The sequence below is a fragment of the Protopterus annectens genome, chromosome 8.part0 (genome assembly GCF_019279795.1).
Source record: "Protopterus annectens isolate FY-2018-M chromosome 8.part0, PAN1.0, whole genome shotgun sequence".
Taxonomy (NCBI): Eukaryota; Metazoa; Chordata; order Ceratodontiformes; family Protopteridae; genus Protopterus; species Protopterus annectens.
The window spans coordinates 264,462,110-264,487,567 of record NC_056741.1 but is presented as its reverse complement, the minus strand read 5'-3'; the positions used below and the strand labels follow the sequence as shown (position 1 = coordinate 264,487,567).

The 25,458-nt window shown below is 35.3% G+C and overlaps 1 protein-coding gene across 2 annotated transcripts in view; it reads left to right on the top strand.

The window, feature by feature from the left end:
• SEMA4A (semaphorin 4A) overlaps window positions 1-25,458 on the top strand; it is a 1,666,552-nt gene that overhangs the window by 1,541,330 nt on the left and 99,764 nt on the right. The window lies entirely within an intron of this gene.

Genomic DNA, 25,458 nt, shown 5'->3' with positions numbered 1-25,458 from the left:
TGTGTGTGTGTGTGTGTGTGTGTGTGTGTGTGTGTATGTGTATATATATATATATATATATATATATATATATATATATATAAAATCTTTGCACTTGTGGCTGGGGTCATGGCCGGAAAGGGTCCATGGATAGTCAACTTATCTGATTATATAAATACAAATAAAATAAAACAAAGCAAGGTGTACAGCACAGATATACTGCTGTCTCATCATGGGCAGATGGAGTTATGTATTATACAGGTTTTGTATATGTATAATGGCATTGTAGAATAAATGTCTTGCAGAAATAACACTATGCATTATAGTCAGTCCAGTTAACTATGCTACTCAGTGGATCTGGCTGTATAGTTTTCAGCACTAGTGTATGGTGTCACTGCACACTACTCACAGTGTGGTGTATGTATCCATCATCACCAGTGTATGGTGTCACTGCACATTACTCACAGTGTGGTGTATGTATCTATCCCATTCCCAAAGACAGAAGGGGACAGAATATTTTTGAATACCATTTGCTGCAGCTGTTCTACAGTGCACAGACTGGGGAGGAGACTGTAGTCTTCATATGGGCATGCATGAGGGCTACTGACTGGCATAGATCCTTGTGGTTGAAGGACATACAGTATGGCTGTCTGCAGTGCTCACAGTAGAGCACTCACACTGTATCCTCTATACATTGTAGATTTTTGTTTTGCTGTTACTTTGTTTACCATGGCATGCCTTCTCTGAATGTCTTCATCAATGCAGGTACTGTCCTAAAATGTGGGCTTGTTGACACTAGTCTCTGCTGTCTGATATGCTATAGGCATACCATCATTATTTGTAACACTGATCTTATTGGACTTTTGGCTTTGCACTGATGGGACAAAGGAACATATCCTTCTGTCCACACTCTACATATCTTTAAGCAAGATATTCATCCTTTTTTTGTCTGCAAATTTTGCTTTCATTGTTAGCAGTTTAGCAGAATATGTCTGTCTGTATTAACCTTAATTTCAATAATCAAGTAAATAGCCCACATGATAAATAGTTTACTAGTGCTGTCTCCTGCTAGTAATGACCATGTACAGGACTGCAGAGGACATATGGAATTGTGTTAGACTGGCTGGACTTGTGCATTGCAATACAGCTTCATGAAACACATTGCCGTTGCACTTTAGAGTGATCTTGCATATCAGCTGTGTACTGCCCTCATATCATTTATATATACATTGGACAACTGCATGCCCTTTTGCCTATGCTGTTTCTTGTGCCAGCTTCTTCAGTCATTTCCACCGGACTAATTACCTATATTGTGTCGCTAGTTCCATGCTGAAGATACTACTTTGCTGTTATACCTCTATAATTGTGCTTTTAACTGATAAAAAATGTTATAAACTTAGCTTATCAAGTCTGTCCTTTAAATACATTTAGCATTCTAGCTGCTGTATATTCCTTTCTTGCCCCTTATCCTTCCGCCATTGTCCTGCCCTGTTGAACAGCTTTGTTGATTTCCCTTCCACCTCCCATTCTGACAGTTTCTTTTTGGGTCCAAACCCTTCCTTATCAAAAAAAATGTTATGTCTTACAGTCATTGATTCACTTTTAGCTAATATAAAATAATTTTGTCATCACCACCATGTATATCTGCAGTTAGAATGTTTAAATGTCTCTTCCTTTTGTACCCTGACTCCATGTATTTGTCACTGCTGGCCCATAAGCTGTGGCATTAAGTCTATATTATTTACAGATTGCTACAGTTTACTGTAAACATATTGGCAACTGTGTACTTGAGTTAAGATTTTTATATGCTCTGATCTTATTCATTATGCTGCCCTATGAGACATTACTTTAACTGATGCTGTATTGTACTGTGCCAAAACTATGGTAAAGCAATTTTGATAACTTTCATTGAAGCTATACAGCCTTACAGGATGCTATATTAAACAAGAAGGTGCATGGGCTGAAGCCCCCACCACACTTAGGGTTACTATTATATCTGTGCAGCCATGCCTCAAATTCTTAAAGCCAGGATAGTTAGGTGAGTTATACTTGCATAGTACAATATCCCAACACCAGTTTTGCCTAGGTACTAGATGTTTTCACAATAAAGTATGGCGTGGTTCAGCAATTGTTTTGTATCTTTTTCTGCAAAGGGCTTAATTGTGTTACCTTTATGTCCATACAGTTCTGCGATCCAGCATTTATGCTGGTATTTCTTGACCATGCCAATGGTGTAGATACATGTATCTTTCATGCATTCATTCGTTCATTCTCCAGTTACTCCCCTTAATACATTTCAGAGCCACAGGGGAGCTAATGACTGTTCCAGTACAAGGCAAAGGAATTATTGGTGAACAGAATGCCAGCCCATCACAGGATACACACACACACACACACACACACACACACACACACACACACACACACACACACACACACACACACACACACACGCATACAGTCACTCACACACACTAACTCACACTCACTCACAGTGCACACATCTACAGGCACTTTGTACGACTGACAGTTCACCTATGCCTCATCTTTAGGATGTGAGACAAAACAAGAGCAACTGGTGAAAACACACACAGATGCACGGAGGATAAGCAGATTCCACACAGGAGGTACCCCAACTGGGACCTAAAGTGGAGAAGAACAAGCACCATGAGTTACAATTCCACCCCTGTTCATTAGTGCAGTATAATAAAGCCTTGACAGAATGTGACTTCTTATAAATGCAATAGAATTTTCATCACTGCCAGACTCATCTGTCCCAGTAATAAGGAATCCATCTACTGCCATCACCATTCCTTAAGTCTAGTTTGTTTTAATATGGAAAGTACAAGATGAAACAAGTTTTTTAACTAACACATTCATTTTAGAGCTTGTAATTTACTCTGTAGTAGAAAATCCATCTTATTCTGATGAGCTAAAAACAATTATAACCTTGTAATTTATTAATACCAGTCTTGTTCCCAAAGTTTTGTATTTTCTTCATAGTGCATTTACCCTTGCTCGAAATGGAGAGTTCTTATTTCCAAGTATCTCAGCTTTTCAAAAATCAAAAAAGTATCAAAACACCAGTAGGAACTGCTGCATCTGTTTAAATAAATGTATAATTAATGTCATGATTAATTAAATACATCTTTATACTATCAGTTTAAAACCCCACTCTATGCTCCATATCCCTACTCTTGACATGATTGATATGTATGTTCATTTACAACCATCACCTAACACATTCAAAAAATAGACCAAGTTTTCCCAGATTTGTGTTTTACAGAGATTAGGGCCTGACTATGATACAGATGACCCAAAATCAATATAAAACTTGGGCAGTGGAGGAGCTGGGTGGGGGAGGGTAGCAGTGAGCAATCAACACTGACTTGCCTATTCTTTGGAATGGAGACTGTCCGGTCTACAGCAATGCCAGCACAAATGGAGAAGAGGTATATGGCATGCAGTTTATTGGCTGCAGATGTACACATGACTCTGCCAATTTGCCTTCAGGCATTATCTTCATGTGGCTATGCACACAGCCACACAGGAAGGTATAAAAGGCCCTCACTTATACAAGTATGCACATCAGCTGCAGAGGAAGGGGTTTGAGTCATAACAGCAAAAGCTGCCTGGCTGATGACCTCCACCAATCAGCTCGTACCCCATGACCTCCACCAATCAGCTCCTACCCCACATTGGTTGGGAAAGTTTATTGCTTTTTATTTTCATGCAGTACAATGAGTTTGGTACCTGTATACTACCCACAGTTGTGAATGCCCCCTTTATTCTTGTACACTGACTAGAGGTCTTATTCTCCAGTCATGTGGGATATGCCTCTCTCTACATACTGCTATGAGTACCTTCTCAAGCCATCTCTCCCCTAACTCACCCAGCATCTTGATCATATTTGCCGTGACCTCATCTGAGCTTGCTACTTTCCCTGACTTCATTTTCCTAAGTGGTGTTCTGATTTTTCTAGGGTGGGTTCTTCTTCCTGTTTTATCATAGGCTATGTTTGCGATAGTAAAACTTCTTCCTTAATTCAGAAGTTGCTGGAAGTTCTCCTTCCATCTGCCTATTCATATCCTGTTGACTGGTAACCAGGTTGTTGTTAGCATCCCTTATGAAGGGCGTCTGATGAATACCTTTTTAATCTTTGTTTTGCAACCTGATAGAATTTATTTGTGCCATCTGCAGAGTCACAAATAAGTATATTGCCTTTGATGCTTTCAGCTTTGCTATTGCAAGTGCTCTCTTAGCCTCTTTGTTACCCAATCAGTATTCTTTCTTAGCCTGTTCCTTTTTTCTTTCTCCTATTTTTTTCTTGCATTCATTCTTTGTTTTGATGACTTCCTTGGCTTCTGGATTCCACCACTGGCTTTCCTTATGTACCTTATTTCTATACCAGGGTCAGTCTCCTATTGTTTCTATAGTCCTCACACATGTTGTTATGAGATGCTGCCTTTCTTCTTCAACACCACCTATTTCCTCATCTTCATGAGATGATAAAGCCATCATTGTTTCTTTGAACTCTTGTACTTTCAATCCATTCAACTTCCAGGTCAACAGTCTAGTCTCTGTCGGCCTCAGAGCTTTCTCTGACCACTGCAGTCAATTGTGGCCACTAGTGGTTTATGCTATGTGCTGAGTGATTTACTTGGGGGATGACTTTACAATCTCTGACACTACCCAATGCCCTTTCATTACTAGGAGGAAGTCTACCCAAGATGCATGTTGGAAAGTCTTGTGTGTGATTTTGTGACTTACTAAACCAAGTTTTGGTCACTGTCACTAGCCAGACAGAATCTAGAATGGCCTCGCCTTCTTTATTCCTGTTGTCTAACCCGTGTTGATCTAGGCAATCCTAATATCCTGCTCTGTCAGCCCAGTATAAGTATTTAGGTTCCCCGTTATCAATACTAACTCATGCTGTGCTGCTTTATTCTGTAGGTCCTGTAACTGCTATCTGAATGCACTTTTTTCCTTGCTATGACAACCCTGCTGTGGGACATAGGTTGGCAGTATAAATATTGCCCTGTCCTTACACTGAAGTTTGACTGGCATGGGTCTGTCACTAATTCTGATGACATCACTCATTATCTTCTGAAGACTGTCCCTCATCACAATTCCCATACCATTTTTAGTCCATCCTTCCCCTGAATAGTAGAATCTGTATCCCAAACTAAGTGGCTTTGTTGCATTGCCCATCCATCTTGTCGCTTGGATACCAAGGATGTCCATTCTCCTCTTTACTATTATGTTGTTCACTTCCATGCTGCATCCTATCAATGAACCTACATTGAGCATAACAATTCTAAGTTCATGTTTGGAAGGTTGATTGTTTTTCACTCAGCAGAGCTATCCCAGGTAATACAAGCTGGGCAACTAAATAACAGCCTGCCTGTAACTTATTGACCCAGGGATGCTGGACTTTATGTTCGGCACACAATGGTCAACAGAGGCACAAAGACCCCATCACCATTAGCATAGGTCCCTGACATAGGTCTGAGTAGGCTGGGCCCTCAATCCACTTATCAGTGACAAATAACCATGCCCATTTTTGTGATATTACAGCTACAGCTTTTGTGATGAAATTAATGTAGACAAATTGCAAGAATAAGACAGTATGAATTACCTGTTGCATGGCCTTTTGGATGGTAGCTGTTGTGTAGCAGGCTATGAATGAAATTTCTATGCAGAAAGGTGCAGAGATCTGTAATGGACAGTGTGGTAGGCCTTGAGCAATGGTACAGCTGTGGACAGCATAAACTGTATAAAACAAATTTCATTTAAAAGAGTTTTAAAAGTATAAACATTATTTGGGGAGGCAGAGCTGAGGAGGGGGATGGAGTAATATAGACTATGTAGACAAGTAATACCTCTGTAAAAAGTGATTTTGGTTTCATTATTTGGCAGAAGATTCACTCTGTAGCATGTCCTATACCGAATGCAGACCTTAAGGAAAAAGTTATCCATGTGATACTAGAAAGTGAGTATTGTTGTGGCCCATGGTCCTAGGAATTCGAAAGGAAGGTGCTGTGTTTATCCTTTCTGAAAGGAGGAGTGATTGGATTTTTCAAAATCGTGAGAAAAGTTTAGTTGGTATTCTACATACAATTGGCATATTCTGTAAGAAAACTATGCTGAATTTATTACAGAAGGAGAGATCTTTTGTTAGCTGTTGCTGAACTAAAGGAATGTTACACAGGCTTCATAAGTTAAAAATGTCTTTTGATATTTCATTTACTGACATTTCAAATTCTTGACAAGTTTGAATGGTGAAAGTGATGTGTATGACAATGTCATTAGAATGAGCTTACATATATAAGTGTTTAATAATTTTACTATGTTCTGATGAAGTCCGTATTGAAACTGAATGAAAGAGCTAATTTGGTCTACAAAGTTTTCAGTTTGCATTTTTGTGGTTGGTCAACGGGTATTTCTAACCTTAAATGTGCAGACTCATTCATTCATTTTCTGATGCCTGCTTTATCCTATGCAGGGTTGCAAGGGAGTTGATGACTGTACAACAAACAATGAATGTAAGGCAGAGGGGGTGAGGCAGGAGTCCTTGGCAAGATATTGTTTCATCACAGGACACACACCAATCTGTAGGCATCTTTAGAACCTCCGCCAGCAGAGACAATAATTCAAGTGTCAGTATGAAGTAGCTTCTTTATTCCAAGTAGCGAAACCACAAATACAAAGATAAAAGACAAGCGCTTTCGCCCGGATCCTTCCAGGCTTTATCAAGTCAAAAACAGAATGAAATCCTAAGCAGATGCTTAAATAGACTTCTTAATTAATCACATGCTAAACTTGTCAATTACATTTGTTTCAAACAAATTTTCCAATAATTTTTTTGATGATATAAACATTCATTAAAAGTCATTTAAAAACATTGTAAACAAGTGTTATTGTTTAAAAACACGTGTATTTAAAATGAATATGCAGTGTTGTAGATTTGTGTTTGTACCATGCATGGGTACAATTTGTGATTTTAAAAAGATTCTATTTACATTATAAAGTGCGAAGTGCGTAATGTTGATGCTAGTTTGTATGTATGAATATATGTATGACTTGATTAAAAGTCTGGATACCAAAAATAAAAAGCTTAAGTATTTTTGTCAATTGACTTGTAAACTTGCTATCATTTCATATTTATCTTGGTTGTATAGTATTGCATAATGAAATGAATAATAAACCAAACCCCAAGAGCTGTAAATATGGATATGAGGTCATAACAAGGCTAAAATATCCATATTTACAGCTCTTGGGGTTTGGTTTATCCTGGAAGGATCCGGACGAAAGCGCTTGTCTTTTATCTTTGCATTTGTGGTTTCGCTACTTGGAATAAAGAAGCTACTTCATACTGACACTTGAATTATTGTCTCTGCTGGCGGAGTGGATATATTGTTCCTGGTTTTTGCAACTTTCTACTGTGGTTTTATCTTTAGAACCTCACCATTTCATCCAGCAGCTTGTCTTTGGAATGTGAGAGGACAATGGAAAGTCCAGCAAAAATCTATACAAAACAAGGAAAGCCAAGGAAGAATATACTAATTCTGTATACAAGAGACTCACTCCAGGGATAAATTATGTGAATGGGCTCAGAGTAATGGAGTTTCATTTAGATTTGCTAAAATGAAGGGAGTGCCTTTTGGTAGAACAAATATTAGATATCCATACTAAGTTCACAATTTGAGGAGCTTGGAATTTTGATTGATAATTCGCAGTTTTCTGCTAATATAAACAAATTCTTAAAATCATGTTATGCTGCAATGCGCACTATGTTTTGGGTGATGTCCAATAGCAATGAGACAATACTGCTAATAGTATACAAAGCCACAATAAGACCTATAATGGAGTATAAAATTGAGTTTTGTATATATACTAAATTACAGATGAATAAATTAGAAAATGTACTGAGATTTTTCACTAGGACAATCCATGACATGAGGGATACCAGTTATTCAGAGAGATTAAAAAAGCTGCAAGTGTATTCTGTTTTAAAGGATGTATACAGGGTGATTTGATGTGGGTACATAAATGTGTAAAAAATGAGAAGATGTGTAGTACTTTTGGGCTGAATTTTGTTAACCATGGAGAAATTGCTAGGAATAACACTAATCTGGTTATTCTAGGGGTAGTAAATTCCAAACTAGGAACACATTTTTTTCATGTCAGAGTGGATGGGTGATGGAATGAACTGTCATTAAAAATCACAGAGGGACAAAATCTTGTTTTCAAGAGTATGGACAAATGGTTTGGTGATATAGTATACCATTCTAGGGCTGATTGCAGCAAAGCTTATAGTAATCTCATATAACTTCCTTGGCCTTAGAAATGCATTGTAACATTGAATAAAACCCAGAGAACTGAATGCTGAGAGACAGGAGCACCGACCACTGGACTAATGGGCTACCATTCAGACCCATGCAATAACTAACGCCTTTAAATTGTAATCAGGACATTTTAGAATCACAAAAGATATGCTGGATCATTTTAAGCATGTTGAAGTACTCAGCCATAACTTTTTTAATCAGTGCATGAAAGAAGTGTATTATGTAGTTAAATTGCATCTGTAAACATTACAAGTATCCTCACTTTTAATGGTAATAGTGAGTGTTGTTTCTCAGTAGAGATCATCTGACTGCAAGTGACAATAATACTGTTAACATCATAACCCTTTTGCAAAAATGTAGTAACCCATCTGTCTATCACGCTGCCCTGGAGAAGAATGTAAGTGTTTCTTTTTTAATTATTCAAGCTTCCCTTTAATGCTATGGATGACAACTGGCACCATGCAGTATTGAGTAACTTTCTGTTCATCTACAGAAAAGTCTAGCTCCAATACTGTTGTCATCCATAATAATGGCATCATGTGCATTTTGTACAGAGCATTTTAAATGGCTTAACATTTTACAAGTATCCCATAAAATAATGCAATTCATTCAGAGTACCTGGGAAACAATACATTGTCAATTTACACATCTGCATATTTTTGCATTATAATAAAAATGAGACAGTGTGTGAAAACACACAATACTTCACAAATGAGCTAAGAATAAGGAAGGCAGAAGTGGTGTTCAGGGCAGCCCCCATTAATGCAGCTAAGAACAGGCTCAGGAAAAGTTATTGTCATACAAATAAAGTTATTGCTGTAAACAAATGTATTGCATAATGTTAGTTTGATAATATTCCATTCCTGAATGGTATGGTATATCCTGAATGGTATGGTATATTAGTATAAAGTTTATACATTGTTCTCATAAGCAAGTTGGCACAACTCTGCAGCTATATCTAAACTCTCATATGTTCAGGGGACACAGAAGAATCACATTCTTAATATAATAATCAACAAAGACAATGACTCTATTAAATATCCCTTTACAGGTATGACAGATTTCATAAATGATATATGTAAAGATCTTCAAACTTATGTAAATTACATGTAAATGGCATCTGTTACAGTTATTCATTGGTTTACTTACTTATTTTTTACTTATTTTCCTGATACCCAGGTAAGTGGGTTCAGGAGTGGCCTTAGGTCATCTGTTGCCCTAGGCAAAAGGGCTCCACAGTGCCCACACCACACCACCCGGGGCCCCCATCCTGTTCTACTTACCCCAAATAAATACTGGAAAAGTGCCCTTGCTAGAGTGGCACCCTAGGAGGACGCCTAGTTGGCCTATGCCTAAGGCCGGCTATGAGTGGGTTGTTCAGTCGATTATTACAGCCATGACACAGGGCTCATTTGAAAAGCAACATGAGACCTACAGATATAGTAGTGTAGAGAACTGAAATGGTAGACAGAGAACTAGTATCTAGTATAGAACAAAAATTTGCAATAATAGCAATGGTAAAATAAAACAGAAAGTTATGCTAACTTTAATATACATATTTAGACTGTATGTATTAATTTAACATGTATTTAAAGCATGTATCTTAGAATTACAAAAATATCAACCAACTGCTTTTAAAGTAGATTAAATACCATTTGTAGGACAGTCACTGACTGAATTCAATTTATTCACTGTCCCTTAAGAATCCAGTGTGCTTGAAGCATCAGCATTCATTTTCTTGTACATCAAAGTCTTCTAGAGTTATTTTTAAGTTTTAAGAGTTTGTGATTACTGATATAGTCTGGAATTTTATATTTCATAATACTGGGCACATGTTCATAAGTACAAAACTATAGAAATCTAGCCCTATGGGCTTCAAGGAATTCAGACTTCTTCAATTTTGAGTCATAAATGTCTTCACCGTTCCACAAATCAAGATTTACTTTGAAGTTCCAAGATTGTTTTGCTCCAAATTGAGATAAATAGCCTATTCTAGATCATTGCAATTAATTGAGTTACAAATGCATGTCACAAATCAGTGTTGCTATGGTTTATAAACATTCTGAAATAATATTGTCAATGAGGCTTATTTCCTGCATACATTTCTAAATTGAGTATAACTGTTAATTGCTCACTTTTTAATGCTTTGTAAGCCCATATTAATATCCCTTTATAATATCTGTAGTACAGGGTGCAAAGCTTCAGATGCTTGTGTCTTACTTAATAAGTTAACTGAGAGACAGAGTGAATTAGTTTCGTAAATTTTCTGTAGACAGTTTCTAAACAATTTATCTGTCCAGCTGAGTATACAGAGAAAGAATGACTGTATTTTAACAATGGTGTTATAAATGTCTAATATAAACACATCAATCAGGTTTCATATCTCATTGAAATATTTCTTAATGAGGCACTGGTGTGTCTCGTTGTGTTGACAATTATGTTCACATGTTCAACAAATGAGAATGTATTTGAAACTGTAATGTTCAAATCATTATGACTCATTACTTGTTTGATGATTATATCTTGGAAAATTACAGGATTCCTCAAAACTTTATTGTGAAATATTATTTAACATATATCAGTGTTAAATTAAAACCTAAATACAAAGCACAGGAAGCAAGCTTTACAATATTGTATTTATTTTATTTATTGCATTTGTTTACCAGGAAAGTCCACTGGGACTAAAAGAGCCCATTTTCAGTGGAGGCCCGGTGAGAAAAGCTCCAACAAGAATATAGATACAGAAAAAAATTAAACATTAATTGATACAGAAGTAGAAACAGTGTTACACATAGTGAGTAAAGTAATATATACAGAATATATACATAAAAGCAGAAATTTAGTTGGTTTGATTATAGTAATATATACATAATATATACATAAAAGCAGGAATTTAGTTGGTTTGATTACAGTAATAGATACAGAATATATACATAAAAGCAGGAATTTAGTTGATTGCCAGATAAATTCAATCAGAGAGGTATAAAGAGAGATATATTAATCAGCATTGTTGTACGACTATCAACAAGTGATGAAAACATAATAAATATGGAGAAAATATTATCAGTCAGCAGTAGCAAAAAGCACAAGGGTTACTTATCCTATAAGGAGAAGGAAGAGGTTAGGTTATAGAGCAGGTACATAGACAGGAAGAGTTGATTTTTCAGTATTTGTTTGAGGGTGGTGGTGATGCTATAACATTTAAATCTTTGTTATTGACAATGCAGAATCCAGTCTTACATTTAGCCAACAGGAATCTTGTTTTGGAATAGATTAAAAAACTATATTAAATAACACTGGCCCTAAAATCCCTGTGGCACACCTGAGACAACTTCCCAGTTGTTAGAATAACATCTCAAAATAATTATTGATTGCTATGGCCAATCAGGCTGTTTTGCCTAGAGGGTGATCTATTCTGCTGTAAGTAAATCATGTCCTTAGTCAAATAGTATAGATTATAACTTACATTACCACCACAGCATATCACAAGAAAAATCTGTCTCACAATGCAGATAAATTAAAATATTTTAATACACAAGTCTTCTTCTTCTTTCGGCTTTTTCCTGGTTAGGGGTTACCACAGCAGATCACCTGTCCGCTCATGATTGGCAGTAGAGTTTTACGGTGTCGAGTTGCCAGCCCGGCGCCCAACCTTCCACAGAAGGCACACACATGTACACACTCACACCTAGGGCCAATTTAGAGTGTTCAATCCACCTACAGCATGTCTTTGGGATGTGGGAGAAAACCGGAGCACCTGGAGGAAACCCACACGACCACATGGAGGACATGCAGACTCCGTACAGAAGGCACCCCAGCCGAGAATCAAACCGGAGAACCTCTTGCTGTGAGGTGGCGATGCTAACCGCTCCACCACCGTGGCCACCCCATTTTAATACACACAGGTATGTACTAAAAAACATGCATTTGTGATTCGGCCCTTCATCATTTGTAAAATAAATAGAAAAATATGCCAGTGTATACCACATTTCATGTTTTATTTGCTTACTGTCACTGCATGGGATTTTAAATATCCAGTATAATAGCTACTTTATTGTTAAAATACTGTTTTAATTATAAATAAACATTAAGTTTATAAATTTCTTACATATTAGATAATAACGTATGATATATTTTAGAACGGCAATGCACTTTCCCATATTGATCAGTTTTATAAAACAATAATCTTAAACCAGCCCTTACATGGCCTATTTCGCTGGAGGAACATGGTTACAACAAGGTTACGCTAAACAATTTGGTTCCCTTTAGATTTTAACCCTATTATCATATTCATCTGCACATTTAAAAGCCACATGTCTAGATTTTAGGAGTAAGGTATGGAAGAAGACAGAAACAAATAGTAACTTAGAAGTACTTTGTACACAAAGGAATAATAAAGCTTAATCTAGGTCAGTCTGTGTTAACAACTGATGAGTGGAAGCACATTTCATCTTATATGCCAGTACCCATTTCTCTGTCTCAAAAAGCATTTATGAGCAATATGAAAACAAGAGTACATGCAGGTACAGTATTCACTTCATTAATCCTAATACCTGACCGTCATTGAGATCTGCGATCTATACCTGACACACCATCTTGTAACCTTTCTAGTTCTGGCTTATTCATAAACTGATATGATATGTAACCTCTTCACTTGGCAATACTGTTGTAGAAATTCAGTATCACTGATTTCCTAGATAGCATAACAAGATACAGCAATTTTCTTTTCTGAGTGAATTAGCTTTTCTGTACCTTAATCTAAAAAGTCCTCTTCCTCATCCTCAGTGGTTAACCTTCCTATTGAATACATTACAAGAAATGGTAACACATTCATAATCTCCGTGGTCCATAGTACACCAGACAGTTACCAACAGACATCCTATAATTTGTGTCCCACTACACTTGGATCAATGAACTACGTTTCCATTCTGATGATTACTTGTGCCGTATTCGGACAATCCAGTAGTTCTTATATCGTGTTACTATTGTTTGATCTCGCAGTTATGAGGAACTAAACTTCTACAACTGAACCAAACATCTATGCATTTCTTCCCTTAGAAGTGGCATGCTTAAAATGCTACTCTCCAATACTAAATTCAAAAAGACATATAATACAATACAATAAAACAATTATACTCGGTTTGGGCAGAGAGCCCAATTAGTTTGCTGAATTACCATATTTTATTTGTATATAATAATCTAATGCCACTTTCAAGCTAGAAATCTTTTCACTAGCTTAAAGAGGGTGTCAATGAATTCTCTGTCCCTCGAAACCCTAGTGGTCATTTGTTGTATTCATCAAGGTTCATAGCAGTCTGACCTGGACCTGCTCTCCTTTTGTCTGTAGTCTCAGGCATTCCCATAAGAAGATCTATTTTGTAGCCTTATAAGTAAGGATCAAGTCCCATCTGACATGCCTGTTACAAAACAAAAAAAAAAAACAGAAGTCTGTCATCGCCAATCATTTTGTTTAAGTTTTATTGTCTTTATTATTAATTATATTATATTAATATAATTATTATTATTAATGGTCAAGGTGTTTACCTTACAAACATAAGGTGCAGGGTTTGATTCTCACATGGGGTAATTGGCTAAGCTGAAAATGGCCCACAAGGGCAGTTAGCCTAGTACTAATCTATGAACCTATGAACCTGTGTCAATGCATACAATCAGACTAGAGGTCTACCATATCCAACTTTTTAATTTAAGTTCTATTTTCAATGCATTCAGTCAGGCTTATAAAGCAGTGATATGCATTCTCTTATCTATTCCATCTGGATTTCTTATTGGGAAACCATAGGCACTGACCAAATTTCAGCTTTAATTTTATTACAGCAGTATATATTGTTCTTGGCATGCGTCCATGTTCCTACTTCTGATAAATTTCCTTACACACCCAGTCAGTCGGTTACATTCCTTAACCATATGAATGACTGATGTGGTATTCAAAGTTTAACATCAAGTTCATCCAGCCACCTAAATCTTTAAAAACATTTGCTTCTTGCATTATCTGCCTGTCTACTGACTAGACATACTTCTGTTCAGACTTGCCAGACACGCTAGTTTTTGATTTGCTGCCATTTATCTTCATGTTGATTTAGAGCACCACACCACCACACTAGCCAAATATTGTTGCAGAGTTTTCTGGTCATTTACACTTGTCAACAGTTTAAATCATCTGCCTACAGACTGAAAAGATATCTGGTATATATGTATGTGTATATTTATACACACACACAAACACACACATACACACACACACACACACACACACATATATATATATATATATATATATATATATATATATATATATATATATATATATATATATATATATTAATGGACTCAAGGTTCGCTGGAATTTTTTGGTTCTTAGTTTTCCACAGGATAAAACAAGTAGAGACCTCCACGATGATAAGCAAACAAAATTTATTCGAGGTATATATCAAACAAGCGCTTTCACGTACATCCAAGTACACTTCCTCAGGTTTTAAAATAAAGCTAAATACATCTGCTTTTATATATAACTCACATCCACTTAATGAGCTACTTGTCTTTATCAATCATTCAATTAACCATTTAGGTTCCTTAAAGCCAAATGGAAGTATATATAAATATAAAAATATATAAAAATATATGCACAAAAGCATATATATTAATATATATGTATTCATAGACATGTAAAGCATATATAAAAATAAATATAAATGAAATAAAACAATTAAGAACGCTGAGAATTTATGTATCATATACAAATATTCAATACTGTAAGATATAGTAATTAATTACTACAAACTGTGTGTCAAATAATATGTTAGTTTTCCAATCAGAGGATCAAGCACTCTTTGAAACTGGCATTGAGAATGAACGGATAATGCAGTGTAATTCTTGAGTGTTGTCAGATCCCTGTTTAATATACCATTGCTTTCCGCTTATTTGCTGTTAAGGTTTATGGGTTCCTTGCATATTTTTTTCTAAAATAAGAGTAAATAAAGTTGCAGTCTTCAACCCTTTTGCATATGTTATGACCTCATGGTTCATATTAATCGACTGTACTGTTGTGTCCCTATCTTTCCTTAGGAACTTAAACAACCTAGCTACAATTCATGTATTTAATTTCCCTAGTACCCCAGCTTTCATCTTTGTGTCAAAATAGATTATTCTAGCCTTGACAAACCTTTTTTTTTTTTTCAAAAAAAAATTTTTTATTGGTATTTTTATTTTAATACAATAAAAACCAAACCAATTAAATTATAACAAGAAAAATAACAAGATAAATAAAATATACAGTATACTAATAGAAATCACAAATTTTCAACAATCTTCCCCACAAGCTGTCGTAACAAAGAAAAAACATAATATAGCAATAATTAAATAGTACTAAATATTAGAGTTAAATTACAAACCACTGAATTAACTCAACTAGAAATAAGGAGAAGTGTATTAACTTTGGAGCAAATTTTTAGAAACAGGGCACTCTTCTTAGGACTCTTACTAATGAATTTGTGAGCAGCCATGTAAGTAAATACCAATGTTTTAAAGTTATTCCAACAAAGCTTAGTACGGTCCAACCAATTTCTAGAGATGTACAATTTCATGAGAGAACATATAAAAACCAAAACATGGGTATCAAATAAAGAAAGAGTACACATAGGTATGTGAAGGATGGCTAACTCCCAACAAAGGGTCGATTTGTGGTATCCCATTTTTTGAAGACGGACCTTTAACGAAGTCCATAGTTTGTGAGTATGGTAACAAGACCAAAAAATATGAAATAGATCAGCATAGGGTGCTGAGCAGCAAGGGCAGGAAGAAGATTTATTGGGGTCAATTTTTGCTAATCTAGCTGGAGTAAAATATGTATTATTGTTAATCATTAATTGTGTGTAAAAAAGATTCTTAAAGGGGGAAAAATTGACAGTGTTCTTTATGGACAAAAGTTTCTGATTATGTGAAAGAAGAGGATGATAATTATTCCAATAGTTTGAAAAAAGACATGGACTATTATTTATCATAGACGATATAAGTTTATATGAATTAGAAATCATATTCTTGGGTAGAGTAAGATTATGCAAAACAGATTCTAATAAGGGTATATTTTGTCCATTATCCAAAAGATGTATAAATCTAAGTTTAATAATATCTCTCAATTGTCTAATTAATGATAAATAAGTTTTATTTATCTTCAAAATCACACATAGGTTAGATAATGATTCCTTATTATGTTTGAGTATATCCCAGACCACCAAGTTTTTAATTTCCGGGAATTTAGAAAGATTAACAGGAAGATTATTAATTGTAATATTAGGATTTAGATGTAAGGGTTGAAGTAAGGGATAGGTTTTATCTAAATTTATAAGTTTCATTAAATTTTGAAAAATAATAATCTTATGTTTTAAATTATTTGAAAGTTTGAGATATTTTAAGGAATCTTTTAAGAGAAAAGGGAGGGTTTCCGGATTTAAATTCAGGCTTGTAACATGTTGAAACCATATTTTAGACCAGAGAGGATAAGAATTATAGTCTCCTAATTTAAATTTAGAAATACATAATAACCTACTAGCCGCAATGAAAATTTGGAAGTCCCAATCCTCCCCCCCCGATTTAGGAATAATTAGTTTATCATATGCAATTCTCACAGATTTTGGATACCAGATAAATTTAGCTAAATCCCTACATATTTTAGACAAAAAAGATTTAGGTATTACCTGATCTACAGCGTTGAATTGAAAGAGAATTTTAGGCAGAATATTCATTTTAATTATAGCAGCTTTAGACAAAAGCGATAATTTCAGTTTCTGCCATCTAAGAATATCAAGAGTTATTTTGGACCAGGATTTAAGGAGATTATTTTGAAATGTAGATGAAAGATTATGACTAAAGAAAATCCCTAAATATTTGATATCAAAAGTAATTTTAAAAGAAGACAAAGGAAAATACTTTGAATTGTGTCCCTGAGGATTTATAGGAAAAATGTGAGATTTCTGAAAATTAACTTGATAATCTGAAACTTTAGAAAAGACCTCAATGGAAGATACAATCTTATGAAGATCAGTGTTAGGAAGTTGAAAATAAATGATTAAATCATCAGCAAAAGCTGACAAAGAAACATTAGTCTTTATTACTCTAGGAATCATATGGAATGTATTTGATTTTATATAAAGAAATAAGGGTTCAATGAATATATTAAAAAGAAAAGGAGATAGCGGACAACCCTGTCTAGTACCATTAGTTATTCAAATTGGTTTTGATAAAATTTTGTTTATCCATAGGCAAGTCGAGGAGTTATTATATAAAACTTTAATCATGTCTATGAAAGAAAGAGGAATGTTGAAATATGATAAGGAAAGAAAAAGAAACATCCAGTTAACCCTATCAAAAGCCTTCGCATCTATTATCAAGGCATAAATTGGATTTTTGTCTTTCTTCAGTATATGCATTAATGAATCTAGAGTTAAGGTATTATCCCAAGTATGTTTACCTGACATAAAGCCTGATTGTTCCATGGATATTATAGAAGGAAGATTTTTTCTAAGTCTATTAGCTAAAAGAGAGGCTAAAATCTTTATGTCAATGTTAATTAAAGAAATGGGACGATAATTGTGCGGATCTGATTTGTCCTTTTGATTTTTTAAGATTAAAATTGTTCTCGAAGTATTCCAATATAAGTCTGAGATACCATGTTTTATTACATAATTATATACTTTTAATAATATAGAAGAAACCAATAATTTATAAGTTTTAAAGAATTCGGCTGTAAACCCATCAGGGCCAGGTGATTTTCCAACCTTGAGATTCGAGATAACTTCTTGAATTTCTTGTAGACTTATAGGGGCTGAGAGCAATTCTCCTTGATTTTTACTTATGGAGGGGAATTTAATAGAGTTAAAAAACTCAATCATATTTGTATGCATAGAACTACTTGTATTTCCGTTAGAATATATGTCAGAAAAAAGGTTAGAAAAAAGTTGTATTATTTCTTGATCAGAGTTATAAATCTTATTATCAAAGTGTAACCGAGATATCTTAGGAGGTTCTTGATTGTTTCTAATTAATTTTGCAAGAAATTTAGATGGAGTTTGTGCCCATTCAGAGTAGGTAGCAATCATCCTTTGTTCAAAAATGGTTAGGTTCTGTTTATGTAATTGAAGTAATTGGGATTGTAAGTCATTTATTAAATCATCTCTCTTGGGATCTACAATTATTTTTTGTTGTTTTTCTAGTACAAGAAGTTTATTCGTAAGTTCAGTTTCTTTATCCTTATACTTCCTTTTAAGAAAAGAGGCTTTATTAATTAAAATACCTCTCATATACGCTTTACAAGCTGCCCATTGTATATCCAAAGGTATATCAGAACTATCCAGACTAAGGGTAAGATTAGATAGTATTTCAGTAATTTCCTGGATAATGTCTTTATTACGAAGTAAATTATTATTAAGTGTCCAATTATTATGTTTAGAGGGGAAATTTTTTTTATGAATAGGGTTAATGTTTATCGAAATCTTAGAGTGATCAGATACGGATCTCGGATCCAAGAATAGAGCAATATCAAAGTGAGTGAAAAATTCCGAGATTAAAAAGAAGTCTAATCTTGACCAAGATTTGGAGCATTTTGAATAATAAGTGTATAGCTCCTCTTTCGTTATTTGGTCTTTTAAAAAAACAGGGTCAGTAAGACTAAGGTCAAACATCAAATCTTCCAAGGCAGATGAGGATTGAGTATTGTACCAATAATAGGAAGTTTTATTAGAACGATCAACAATAGGGTCAATAACAGCATTCCAATCACCCCCAGCTATAATATAATGATCTTTAAAGGTTGCTAAAATATTATGAATTTCTGTAATAAAGATATATTGCTGGGAACATGGGCCATATAGATTAAAAAATATAATAGGTTTATTAATATTAGGAAATTGAGATGTGAAAAAACACCATCTGCCATTTACATCAGATCTTATATTAAGTATGGTACCCTGAAAGGATTTTTTGATAATTATCGCTACACCTCTAGCATTAGAACTATTACCTGAAGAAATAATAAGTTTCACCCATTTCTTCTCTCTCACTCCTGCCCAATCGCTATCATACAGGTGTGTCTCTTGAAGGAAACATATATTCGCATATGATTTGAGAATCAGGTGACAAATAAGCGCCCTTTTAGACCTATTTTGCAACCCTCTAACATTCCACGAATCTATATATAAAGTCATAATACAATAAGCTTAGTTGGGTCTAGTATATATTTAATGTAAAAGAAAGGAAAAACCTAAGAAAGTAAATACGGTGACTGTGTAAAAACCAAAAGCGCTCACTTTTATTCGTAAATACATAACTGACTTTTATTTTAAATCTTCTCCTATATTTTCCATACTGTCCTTTATCTATAATCATAAAATGACGATAATAAGAATAGAAAAAGGACAAAGAAAGAAACAAAATACGACAGCAATAAGAATCCTTCCATACCACCCCAGTGCCTACCCACCCCTCAATGTTAATGGAAGGAGATAATATATAGTACGACTGTAAAGCTAATGAAATGTTAGCATAATATTTCTTGTTATAACAAAGGATTAAATAAAAATTAAGTAACAAACTAAAACTCCAACAATATGTACATATATACAGCACACTATGTTTCCAAGACCCAGCTATGTTAGAACCCATACATACCACCCCCACGAGATCATATCCCGAACAATGAGAATAGCCATAAATAAAAGAGAAAGTAAAATTAACTTATCTAACTAGAATCTATATATAACCTAAATGGTTCATGTAAACCCGTCCAATACATCATGCAATAAGGCATACATTAACAAGTAATACATTAAATATATATTAAACTATATCGCTGTTTCTTAAATGTCTCTAGAATGAAGTCCAGAACAATGAACAGTCACTGTAGGACACCTCTCGAAGTGGAGCACATCAGCATCTCAGCAACAGTATCACAAGCAAAGGTTCCGCTTCTTACAGTTAGATGAGAGCCATAATACTCACAGAGAACCACAAAGAGGAAATGTATCAGGAGAATATTCTTCCGAACTAATCAAGACACCAGTACAATCTCAAATTCCGAAACATCTTAACGCTTACTGGCATCTAAAGAGTCATACATTCTTCTATCTCCTACCCGATTTTCCCGCTTAATAGTTCAGATACGGTCTTTAACCAAGAACTCACGCCATAACAGAAACAATGTTAAGCCAACAGCAAGGCTTACTTACTTTGTTAGCATATTTGACAGAAATAAGCCTCGACAGTCACAAAAAAAAATAGTCTTTGAACAACCACACGTGCTGAACAAAATATTACTCGCATAAAAACATTTGCACATTTCAGCACTTGTAGGAGAACAGCATTTCTTCACAACGATAGTGTAAGGCAAACTGAAAAATAACCAAAAACATTTTTATAACACTGGGTAAGAGTTAAAGGCTTTAATAAAAGCTTCTTTAGCTTCCGACGGAACACTCGCTGAGTACTTAACCTCTTTATATGTAAATAAAAGAACACTCGGGTATCTCATCTGAAACCTTATATTTCTTTTAATTAAATCAGCACAGAAGGGAGCTAGCCTCTGCCTACTCAATTTTATTTGATGTGGCAAGTCTTGAGTAAAAGTAATTTTATGACTGTTCCATAGCAAAGTTTTTTGCTTCCTTGCTGACTGTAAAATGTTTTGAGCATCCTGAAAGTTCAACAGTTTTGTATAAATGATGCGAGGGATTTGTGAATCCTGTCTGCGTCTAATTGCTCTATGCGCCCTCTCAATTATTATTTTATCAGCAGTAATACTCGGGCCCAAAAGTGCACTGAAAATCTGTCCACAGATTGAAATAAGGTTTTGGTTATCATATGTTTCTGGTAGCCCCCTAATAATGATATTATTACGATGACTTCGCTTCCAGATCTGTTAGTTTAGTTTGTAATTCCTCAATAAGCACAGAATTGTTTTTTGTAATATCAGACACTTGACTAATTTTAAAGTCATTATTTTGTGTTTTTTGCTCTAATGTGTCCATTTTCTGTACTAACTGGTTAATAGATTTAGTAAGACCAGACATTTGGTCAGAAATAAGCTGGATAGCATCCTGAATTGGTTGAAGCGCAACTTTCAAATCTTCGATATGAAGATTTGGTTCAGTTTTTGTTTTGGCATTTGTTTTATTACCTGAGGAACTACTATCCAGAGCAGTTTTTGAAGTTCTCTGCCTTTTACATGTGTTATCTTTCTCAGGAGAAAGGATTGAGGAGATTTTCGCCTTGGAATTCTGGGCATCCATATTCTCTGCACTTTCTGACATGACTGAATTCCGATGAACAATACAGAAATAAGGAGCGCCAAATACCAGAAGCGCGAATCCTGTCAGGCACAAAGTTTCTCACACAGGCCTCCTGAATACTCGTACTCCTTGTCCCAGAAACAGGATAAACAGGAAAAAAATACAGTTTTTGCCAGAAAACAGACCACCAATTAACTTCAGATAAGTTATATTAGTCTCTTGTATCACCGAGTAATAATTACATCCATTTAGAAACACTTAAGGCTATAAAAAATAAAAATTAACGGTAGGAGCTCGTGGGTAGGGTGCTAACTAGCCGACCACCATCTTGGAATGCCTTGACAAACCTATTTTTCCTATTTTAACTTTCCTCAATGATTTGTTTCTCATGCATATTAATCTTTTTTATTTCCCAATAGTGTCAAAATAATTTGCTTCCCCTAGTCTGTCAGTTAGCACAAAGGTTTAGTCTAGCAGATAGCACAGAAAATTAAGGCTATGGGCTGTTAATGAGCTGCTTTCTGTATCTGGGTTTGGTTCCCTCAGCCTCCATTTGCCTACTGATTTATCTTACAAGTCAATTAACCAGGCAATGCTCTTGGGAAACTCGGCTAGGCTGCTCAGTTTTCTTTTAGTGGTCCTAGTAACTCTGTTTCTCTCTCACTCTCTCTTTCTCTAGAAACCTGTGAGAACTTTTCTTCCCCTTAAACCTGAAAATTTAACAAATTCCATCTATCAGTGGCTGGTTTCCTATCAAACATTTTATGGCAATGTAGAGTTTTAAGATAAGCCTCTACCTTCATATAATTTGACAAAAAATGTGTAATTGACCTTGCTGTCGGCCTCACTTCCTATATATTCAATGTCTGTTTTCACATTAGCAACTAAATGGCCACTTTTAACTAAAGACTGAAGAAAATCACACTAATCAAAACAAATGTGTGAGGGTACACATAATATCTAAGACATACAATAGTTAAGATAATTTTTCCTCTTGTTTTTTATCGCTTCACACAACTTTCTCTTTACCAGTAATTTGCTGGCAGAAGACCCAATATTACTTTTGAAAGCAGTAATATTCTAGAACCGTAAGTAATTTCTGGTGAGTAGCATAACACCTCCACTGTTTCATGTGCCACTTCTGTGCTCAAAACAATTATAACCTGAAAAGATGGCCACTGGTCAAGCTCTCTTAACCATGTTTCTGTGATGATATATTTATCAGTATAATTTTCCACCTGATGGTCAGCTAGCAATGGCACCTATTTGTTACGTTACATATGTTCATGGGTAAAATCTTTAATATAACTGCACCAATGTAAGATTATGCTGCCTTTTGATATCTTACCTGCAACCAGTATTTTACCTGCTATAGTCAGCTGTAAACCATTTATATACAATAACTGAGCCTCTATCCCAATATCTGGAGTTGTAATAGCATTCCAGCCTCTTAAAATGTCCATATTCGTGATGTATATATTTGTCTATCATATATTTTGATTAAACCTGATAGTATAATGATCCCCTCCCCAAAAAATCTCAAAGCAACTCATATTTCCATTGGAAACACACTCCAAAAGACTGCATAACTGTTTGGCTATTTTGTTTATGGCACCTTGAAGAATATTATCTGTCCCAGTGCTACACAGCCAAACTTGTTACTGCCCTTTACAAGTCATGGTATACCTTTAAATACATTCATAATTTTTCATACTTGGCATACATGAATGGAAGCATAACCTTCCCTCAACAAAGCAAACTGCTGATCTTACAATGATTGATACCTAAATGCCAACAAAACTAAACAATGAGCCACAAAGAATTGAAAGACAAAAGAACAAAATGTTTTGCAGGGGTGCAAGCCTCCTGTACCCCCAAATCCCCTGTTAATTCTGTATAACAATCTTGTGATTGCACAGCAATGAGGAAAAGGGCATATTTCCCAATCCCCATTGTACCGCAGTCCCATACTGACAAAAGCTGTATATTTCAATTAGCTGATATTCAGTCAGAAGTTCCAGCCCTGTCAGATTTTGATGGGCTGTTCTCATGATATAAGGTACTGTTCACATATAAATCTATGCTTTTGATTTCTTTTTTCTTGTTTGGTGCAAATATCCACCTGGTATTATTGGAAAAAAGAAGTTATGTCTTACCATAATGTTCCATCTGTGTTGTTGATCTTCATTCATTCATCACTGATGGGATGCCAGTTCAGTCCTCGGAACAGAGCCGGCCTTATACCAAGCTTGTGCCAGCCAAAAACGTTCGAGCTAAGTTTTTACCCATAGTACCCTTTCCTCTGTTACCTCAGATCAAGTTTGCCCATTATCAGTAAAGCAAAGGCAGTTTCTGCCCAAGTGCCCTAACTCAACAGTTGGACCCAAAGTATCCCCAAGGAGCCTTTGGAGTGGGAAGGAGGGAGGGACATGATGAATGAATGAAGATCAACAACACAGATGGAACATTATGGCAAGACATAACTTCTTTATCTGATGTTGTTAATCTTCATTCTTCGTCACTGATGGGACAGAGTCCCCAGCTACCTTGTGTCACTTGGGTGGCCCTTATGAAAGAATATTCCTGAGTACCACTGAGCCAAAGGAAGCTCTCCTTCTAGAGACCAAATCCAATTTGTAATGGGTTATAAAGGTATAAAGATTAGCCCATGTTGCTGCTGCACAAATATCATCCAAAGAAGCTCTCAAATGGAACATCACAGAAGTAGCCATAGATCTAGTGGAGTGAGCCTTGATTTTCTGTGGTATAGGTTTTTTTCATGATGATAAATGAAAAGTATACAATCTCTGAGCCATTTAGAAAGGGTCACTTTAGACACAGACTTTTCCATTTTAGGGCCAGAAAAAGGAAATAAACAGTTGATCTGATTTCCGCATTGTTTTTGCCCTGTCCAGATAGAATCTCAACTGTCTATGCATGTCCAATGAATGCCGACAGTACTTTCCTTTATTAGAAAAATTCAGGGGAAAAAATGGAAGTTCAATAGTCTGATTAATGGAGAAATCCAAAATTACTTTAGGGAGAAAGGAAGGGTTTGTCCGCAGTGATACTCTGTCCTCGTGGAAGATCAAATAGGGCCGTTTTATGTATAGAGTATCAAGCTCAGAAATTCACCTAGCTGATGTGATGGCCACCAGAAAAAGAAACTTCCAGGATAAAAACTTGATGTCACAAGTTGCTGCAGGTTCAAAGGGGGGGGTTGTGTCAAAGATTGTTGGTTTGACAGGTAGTTTAATTGGTGGTCTAATATGTGAGACTCCTTTTAGGAAGGTTTTGCATAGATGATGTGAAATCAAAGAATAATTCCCAAAACCATTATGGAAGTTTGAAATAGCAGCTAGATGGACTCGTATAATAGAAGTTGTAGCACCTTTTTCAAAGAAATTTGATAAATAATGTAGTACTATAAAAACTGGGACTGAGTACAGATCATTTTAAGCATGCTGAAGTACTCAGCCATAACTTTTTTAATCAGTGCATGAAAGAAGTGTATTATGTAGTTAAATTGCATCTGTAAACATTACAAGTATCCTCACTTTTAATGGTAATAGTGAGTGTTGTTTCTCAGTAGAGATCATCTGACTGCAAGTGACAATAATACTGTTAACATCATAACCCTTTTGCAAAAATGTAGTAACCCATCTGTCTATCACGCTGCCCTGGAGAAGAATGTAAGTGTTTCTTTTTTAATTATTCAAGCTTCCCTTTAATGCTATGGATGACAACTGGCACCATGCAGTATTGAGCAACTTTCTGTTCATCTACAGAAAAGTCTAGCTCCAATACTGTTGTCATCCATAATAATGGCATCATGT